This window comes from Sapajus apella, unplaced genomic scaffold, assembly GCF_009761245.1.
Source record: "Sapajus apella isolate SASKATOON/1434 unplaced genomic scaffold, GSC_monkey_1.0 scaffold2, whole genome shotgun sequence".
Classification (NCBI taxonomy): domain Eukaryota; kingdom Metazoa; phylum Chordata; class Mammalia; order Primates; family Cebidae; genus Sapajus; species Sapajus apella.
This window is the reverse complement of record NW_022436942.1, coordinates 54,677,907-54,686,220: the sequence shown is the minus strand read 5'-3', so window position 1 is coordinate 54,686,220 and position 8,314 is coordinate 54,677,907.

The window sequence follows — 8,314 nt, the reverse complement described above, 5'->3', positions numbered from 1 at the left end:
CCAGTAAGGCCCAATTATTATCCTCATTTGACAGCTACAGAAGCTTAGGCTTGGGGAGGAGTTTAAGTAATTTATCTCAGTAGATTTCAGAATGCAAGCTCTGTGAGGGCAGAGAGTGACCTTGTCTGTCTTGTATCCACTTATATTCCCAGTGCCTAGAAAAGTGCCTGGAACATACTAGGTGCCCCCTACGTGTTTGTTGAATGACTGAATGAGTGAATCCCTCCAAGATCGCACAGGGCTCACATGATAGCTCTGGATTTGAACCCAGATTGATGGCAAATCTCACAGGCCTAATGATCACATTCATGTTCCTAAACCAAGGCCTATAGGTCCCTGTAGGTCTAAGAGTTGGTCGAGGTAATTTTAAAATTTTGTGATTTTTGTGTATTCATTTAAATGATAGCCTTAAAAAGTTAATATTTGCATATGCTGGCTCACCTATGATCACCTATCCCATAAACAGGTACAGTGTGAGATTTTTAGGCCCAAGTCTCTGTTTGAATTCACTGTCCTAGTGGTACAAAGTGGTGCCACTGTAATTATCTGGAGCTAATGAGAAAGGAACACGGGTGGATTTAATTCCTAAGTGACTTATACATGATGTCTGTGAAAGCCAAATGACGTCATGGAACGCCATACAAACAAGAAAAGTTTGGGGTACCAGGGAGGACAGAGCATAGTTTCCCTGTGGTCCCTGTTAATGCAAACAACCATTTCTCACATCAGTGCTATTGTTCTGATTTGTACTTGTTATTCAACAGAAGCAGATTACATGCCCCTTCTTGCACGCTGAAGTTTGTGAAATAAAATTCCTGCTTTATGTGTGATTCAGTTTGTACCACTAGGTTTTTGTTTTTTAAATTCAGTTTGGTTTTATAGTTGCATAGGAGTTTAGGTATAATTTTATGCTTATGTACGTTTGGGCAACATATAATTAAAATCAACCCTTAAATGCTTTTTTTTTCTTTAAAATATGCCCACGCATGACTTAAGTGTAGGAAATGCTAATGTCATGCTATAAAACCAAGTAGAATATGAACTGCTTACAGCAGGACCCTAACGAGACAGCAGGACCCTAACATAGTTAGGGGTATCTGGGGAGAAAAGGGAAATCTCTATCTTTTTCCCCTAAAGCTGGAAATAGTTATTATTTATTGAGTGATTACCAGTCACAGCACTGAGTTCTTTTTTTCTTCTTCTTTTTTTTGAGACTGAGTCTCGCTCTGTTGCCCAGGCTGGAGTGCAGTGTTGCGATCTCAGCTCACTGAAACCTCTGCCTTCCAGGTTCAAGCGTTTCTCCTGCCTCAGCCTCCTGAGTAGCTAGGATTAGAGGTGTGTGCCACCACACTCAGCTAATTTTTGTATTTTTAGTAGAAACAGGTTTCACCGTGTTAGTTAAGCTGGTCTCTAACTCCTGACCTCAAGTGATCTGCCCGCCTCGGCCTCCCAAAGTGCTGGGATTACAGGAGTGAGCCACCATGCCTGGCCAGCACTGAGCTCTTTATCTGTGTTATCTCAAATCCTCCTAACTTTGCAATGTAAATATTATTTCCCCATTTCACAGAGGAGGAAGCTGAGGCTCATGGAGGTGTGTAACTTGTCTGACACATACAACTAGAAAATGGAGAACAAGGAATCAAGCCCAGTCCGTTTGTCCCTAGCAATGACATTCATCAGTCTTTCCTGATCTCAAAATAATCTTTAAGACTGTAGAAGGATGGCAAAACATTCTTGAAATGAATTCCATTTTGAAGTATGACTAGTTTCATTAAAATGAATAAAGGTTTGTAGGTTTTTTTTTTAAGTCCTCTACCTTCCAAGTCCATATTAATAGGTGACAAGCAGTATTCTGTCATCTGCAGTGACTATCAGGCTGTTAATACTGACAAAAGCATTTCCAAGTCCTGTGTGGATACTGTCTAAAACTTTCCTCAACTTTGTATTGATCTGTGGACCATTTGTTATTAACTAGGGTGAAACTGATAGTTCGGCTTTAATTATATTAAACGTTGAGCATCTGGGAACCTAGCATCTCTTCCCACTGAAAAGCATTCTTGCGTGAGCAGAGTATGGTATTTGCTGAGAGTCTCCTAGAGTCGCACGGCTGAAGCTTGGATGAAGGAGGACTGGTGGCTGTCAGCAGGGCATCACAGCGAGCTGGGGCTGCTCAGGTACTCTAGCTCCTTATGGAGATTCACCAACTCAACAGTGGCTCATCCAGGCCAGCAGACAGCATTATGGGTCACCCTCGACCACGGAAGCAATTAAAGGCACAATCCCTTTAGGTATATGGAAAATTCAAGTATATCAACTCAAGTATACTTCACTTAGGAATATGATCCTCAACTTAGAGATGAGAAAACTAAATCTCAAAAAGGCTAAAATGATTTGTAGAGGCTTTTTTTTTTTTTTAATTGAGACAGAGTCTCACTCTGTCACCCAGGCTAGAGTGCAGTGGTGCAATCTTGGCTCACCGTAACCTTACCTCCAGGGTTCAAATTAAGAAGAATCAAGCGATTCCCCTGTCTCAGCCTCCCGAATAGCTGGGATATATATAATAGACACCATACCTAGCTAATTTTTGTATTTTTAGTAGAGACAGGATTTCACCATGTTGGCCAGGTTGGTCTCAAACTCCTGACCTCAAGTAATCTGCCCGCCTTGGCCTCCTGAAGTGCTGGGATTATAGATGGGAGCCACCATGCCTGACCAATTTGTAGAGGTTTTGAGTCCAAGTCTTTGGATCAAACCTAAGTGTAGTGCTCATTTTTATAATTCTATTGGCTTCAATCTGGGGGCTGTAGACTCCTCCGAGGCCATGGTGTGCTTGCAAAGGAATGTGTACCAGCATATGCTTGAATTATGAGAAATGTAAATTACATGAGGGTGGGGGTTTCCAGTTTTTTTAAGAGCTGGGGCTCTGGACCTAGATGGCTAGATTCAAATCTGAGCTCCATCATTTGCTAGCTGTATGACTTGGGGAAAGTACCTTAACCTCTCTGTGCCCTAATTTACTCATTTAGAAAACGTTTATACTGATATGTGATATATAATTTATATAAATATTAATGGCATCTACATTATAGAATTTCAGGAATTAATGAGTACTGTACATAAAAAACCCATAACATAATGTTTAATACAATGAGTACATAAAATGGTCCCAATATCTATGACTAATTATTAGTGTTTACCACTGAATTTTTCAGCATACAGATTAGTGCCTGATACATAGTGTACCCTTCAAATATTAATATATTTTTCTTAATCTTTTTTACCAGAATCCAGAAGTCATTACATAAATAAAGATTTTATCAGAGGATTGTAAAAAAAAAATATTGTAGAGAGGGATCCTTAAAACATTTTTACTTTAAGAAGAATTTATCATATTCAAAAGAAATCTCATCCTGGGACAATGAAATCTATTTTTGAATTTATAATATTTCTAAAGGACTTCAAATATTGGGAAGAAAATTAATTCCAAATCACTTTTCCTTTTTTTATTTTTGAGACAGAGTCTTGCTCTGTCACCAGGCTGGAGTGCAATGGCATGATCTCAGCTCACGGTAACCTCTGCCTCCTGGGTTCAAGTGATTCTCCTGCTTCAGCCTCCTGAGCAGCTGGGAATATAGGAGTGCACCACCACGCCCGGCTAATTTTTTTTGTATTTTTAGTAGAGACAGGGTTTCTCCATATTGGCTAGGCTGGTCTCAAACTCCTCACCTTGTGATCCGCCCACCTCAGCTTCCCAAAGTGCTGGGATTACAAGTGTGAGCCACTGTGCCTGGCCCAAATCACTTTCACTTTAAAAACAATAAAAACACCAGTGGCTAGCACAATTGGGTGGCACACAATAGACAATAAATATTTGTTGTTGATGATGAATATAATATTTTGTGGCTGTTGTGGACATTAGCAAAGAAGAGAGCATCACCATTTCCAAAAAATAATTTCTGCAGAGCTGGCAAAAGAATCACAAGGGCTGGTCCCAACATGACTGCTACTTTGAATGTTTCTTACTGAGTGTCAATCCTTGTATTAGGAGAGGTAAGCTCTATCCTGAGAATGGAATTTTGGGGGATTATTTCCTCCTTTCCTAAATTCAAGAACTCTGTTTTCGTGTAGTAATTTAGGAATCAGGAGGGCGGAAATAGAAGTGGTTTTGTACCAGGCAAGAAGCACAAGGCTGGGTATGCAGTATACCTGCACACCCTGAGCAGCAATTTACACAGAAAGCTCTTCCATTTCAACTTTCATGATTCAGAAGAGATCAATGATCCTGGGTGCAAATTGCCAGCCAGCAGTTCTGATAGTCTAAGAGTGACTTTTCTAGCATCAAGCAATTTTAAGCCAGCTGTGGTGGCTCACATCTGTAGTCACGGCTACTAGGGAGGCTGAGGTGGGAGGATCACTTGAGCATAGGAGTTCAAGGCTGCAGTGAGCTATGACTGCACCATTTGCACGCAAGTTAGTCTGGAAAAAAGAAAAAAAAGAAAGAAATTTTGCTGCTTAGGAATTTTTGGTTTTGCAGTATGCTGTTTCTCCCTTTGCAACCAACTTTGCTTCCCTTTCTTATTAGACATTTCAACTTTAGTGAATTTACTTAGAAAATTACATTCTCAGAGTAACTGGAATTCCTCCTTCCCTCCCACACTGGGAATTTTTCCTGAGACAGGTTTCCACAAAAGTACTCCGTGACTTTTTGACGTGACGACTGTTCACAAGCTACAATTGTTTGTTTTTAACTCAGAATTCATCTCCATTGAGTCAGGAACAAAATCAAGGCGACGGAGGCTTTAAAATTTAGACAGGAAGTTCTGCCCTGTTGACCTGGGAAACTGAAAGGAAGGTGAGGAGGAAGATGATAAAGAAAAATACCAGGGGGAGGTTGGATATGTGTACCTCTTATACACATTCCACATTTTCCCAACATTGTTTTTTAAAGGTAAAGCAGTCTTTCTAAAGACTATTGATGAACAAACACAAGTGAGCCAGGAGACAGCCCACCACCACCGTCCGTCCAGCAGGCTCCTTTGCATACATCCCTTTTGCACAGATATAATGAAGGCAAGCAGTTCTGAGAGAGGTGGGGGAAAGAAATCTTGAAAAGGGTTGTGCCCTCCCAACAGAGATGGACTTTGAACACTCAGTTCTGCCCTTTCCTTCTCTGGCTTCTCCCTCCCCATTTTCTTGTCTTTGTTCTTCTCTTTCTTGGTTACACGTCTGCCTCTTGCCTGTTTCTGGCCTGCTTTGACCTGCTCTCTCCTGCGGTCCTGGGGACATCCTTCTTCTTTCTGCTCTGCCCTAGTTATCCCCCTGAATAATCAATTTCTCTTTATTTTACTTATTTATTTTAGACATGAACTCTTGCTCTATCACCCAGGCTGGAGTCTGGTGGCACGATCATAGCTCACTGCAGCTTGGAATCCTAGGTTCGAGTGATCCTCCCATCTCGGCCACCATGCCCATCTAATTTGTAACTTTTTTTTGTAGAGACAAGGTCTCCCTATGTTGCCCAGGCTGGTCTCACACTTCTGGCCTCAAGTGATCCTTCCATCTTGGCTTCCCAAAGCACCAGAATTACAGGTGGGAGCCACCACACCCAGATCAATGTCTTCTTTATTTAATCCACTTTCATCTCATTTCTTTAATTTCTACCATTGGTTCTTTTTTTTTTTTTTTTTTTGGAGACGGAATTTCGCTCTTGTTACCCACGCTGGAGTGCAGTGGCACGATCTCGGCTCACTGCAACCTCCGCCTCCTGTGTTCAAGCAATTCTCCTGCCTCAGCTTCCCGAGTAGCTGGGAGTATAGGTGTGCGCCACCATGCCCAGCTAATTTTTGTATTTTTAGTAGAGATGGGGTTTCACCATGTTGACCAGGATGGTCTCGATCTCTTGACCTCGTGATTGAACTGCCTCGGCCTCCCAAAGTGCTGGGATTATAGGCGTGAGCCACCGTGCCCGGCCTACCATTGGATCTTAATGGGATTTTGAAAAACAGCCTCTCCTCCCTGTGTGTAGTATCAGAGGCTACTTGATAAATTGTACTGTAGGTCCAGGAGTTCCACACCTCAGTGAATGTTCCACTGCCAGCTGGGACTAAACTAGGCTAAACCTAAATCTGTCAGCCCGTCTAGATTCCTCTCACTCCCGCTATGACTTCTTCGGTCCCCTTTTGCCTCGTCGACTTGATCCCTAGACCAAGATCCAGCCTAGATCCCTCTCTCGTCTCCTTCCCCAAACCCCATTGATTGATATTAGTACAGTGTCTTTTTATTTGTCTTAACTTGAATGTTTTTTGAAGATAAAGATCTCCCTATTTTGCCCAGGCTGGGCTTGAACTCGTGCCTCCTCAGCCCCTCCAGTAGCTGGGACTACAGATGTGCACCACTCGAATTGTGGTAGTTTTTTTTTTGAGACAGAGTCTTGCTCTGTTGCCCAGGCTGGAGTGCAGTGGTGCAATTTAGGCTCACTGCAGCCTCCGCCTCCTGGGTTCAAGCAATTCTCCTGCCTCAGCTCCCTGAGTAGCTGGGACTGCAGGTGCATGCCATCATACCCAGCTAATTTTTTGTGTGTATTTTTAGTAGAGACAGGGTTTCACCATGTTGACCAGGATGGTCTCGATCTCTTGACCTCGTGATCCGCCCGCCTCGGCCTCCCAAAGTGCTGGGATTATAGACGTAAGCCACCGTGTCCAGCCACAGTTTTTAAAATGTTTTCCTTCCTCTCTCCTTCCATTGCCCTAGTTCAACCTTCATCATCCTCACCTGAACTGTTTTTATACATCCTAATCCTGCTCTGGTACCTTCCGCTGCTTCCCTTTCCCATCACATTAGGTTCTCTAAAGCACAGATATGATCGCATCACTTCCCTTGCTTAACAACCTTTAATGGTTCCTGGCTCCCTGGCTCCTAAGGGCAAGTTCACATCCTACAACAAGACATTCAAAGCCCTTCACCAACTGGTTCAAATCTACCTTTTCATCCCCATCTCCCACCATATGCTAGACCATCTCCCACCATGCATTGAATAAAAAAATGGTTTGGTTTGTCTTAATGTTTTGTCCCATGCTTGTAGTAGCTGGAATTTATGCCAGGGCCCCAAATGAAAACACACCAGTTTTTGACCCAGTAAATGCAGAGGCATGGCTGCCCTGAGCTGTCAATCTGGGTCCTACATAGGCCCCCCAATACCAACTAACTGTGAGTTATGGCCAGTCACATGGGTCACTTCACTTCTTCAGGCCTAGTTTTCCTCATTCATACCATGAGGCTTAGATGACTTCAGGATTGCCTTCCATCATTAAAGGATGATGGATAAGATGTGCAGACTCACCAAGCCAGACTTCGTGGGCTATGGAGCCTTGGTGCATTTCCCCAGTACCAACCGACCTCCCAGTTCTGTCTGTAGCCATCATCTCATCCAGGAATGACCTCAGACCCTGGAAGAACTGACTCATACTGCCTAGCCTCGGACAAGTCGGATTTGTACTGGAAAGGTCTTTTATTAGTATGCAGCAGCAGGAGAACTTTCATATGCTTTCCAGAACATCTTTTCCCTTAATTAATGGTATATGTATGTCCATATAGTCTCTAGATCTTTTTTCCTCTTGGTAAGTCAAATGAGTTATCAAGAGATTGTATGGACATAGATTCAGAATTAGAAGGGCTCATGATCCAGAGGCTACTGTTTCCAGGCTATGACCAGGCCTGATGAATTCCTCCTGTTCTATGTGTCTGTTAGGAGGGTTTGATTGCAAGCAACAGAAAACAAATGGCTGCCTAAAGTAAGAAAGGAGGATTCTTGTGAAGATGATGGGCAGCTCATGGAGATTTTCCCCTAACCACCCTGTCTGGTATGGCCTCCTCAGCTAGGCTCCATCACCTACCTTGCTTATTTCTTTCACAGCTCTTGTGGAGTCTGAAACTGCCTTGTTCACTTGTTAATCATCAGTCTTCCTCCTTAGACTGCACACTCCATGAGGGAACGGACATTGTCATTCTTGCTCATTGCTCTACCACCAGATTTAGGACAGTGCCCAACACACACGGTGTGCTCAGAAATATTTGTGATATGACTAAATGAGTAGAAAGGAGGAGCTGAAATGTTAAGCCCTAGAGATAATTGGAGATAAGGAAGATCAGTAGCAGGAACTCCTGGACCACCTTTTTAGGCGGTGCCATGCCATGACTCAACTAACTGCACTTGCATTTCTGCTCCACGTTTACATGCCTAGAATGGAGAATGAGTTGGCCCAGATGAGCATCATGTGCCTGCTCTAGAGGCCATGAGGCTGATATCTTGGGAGTG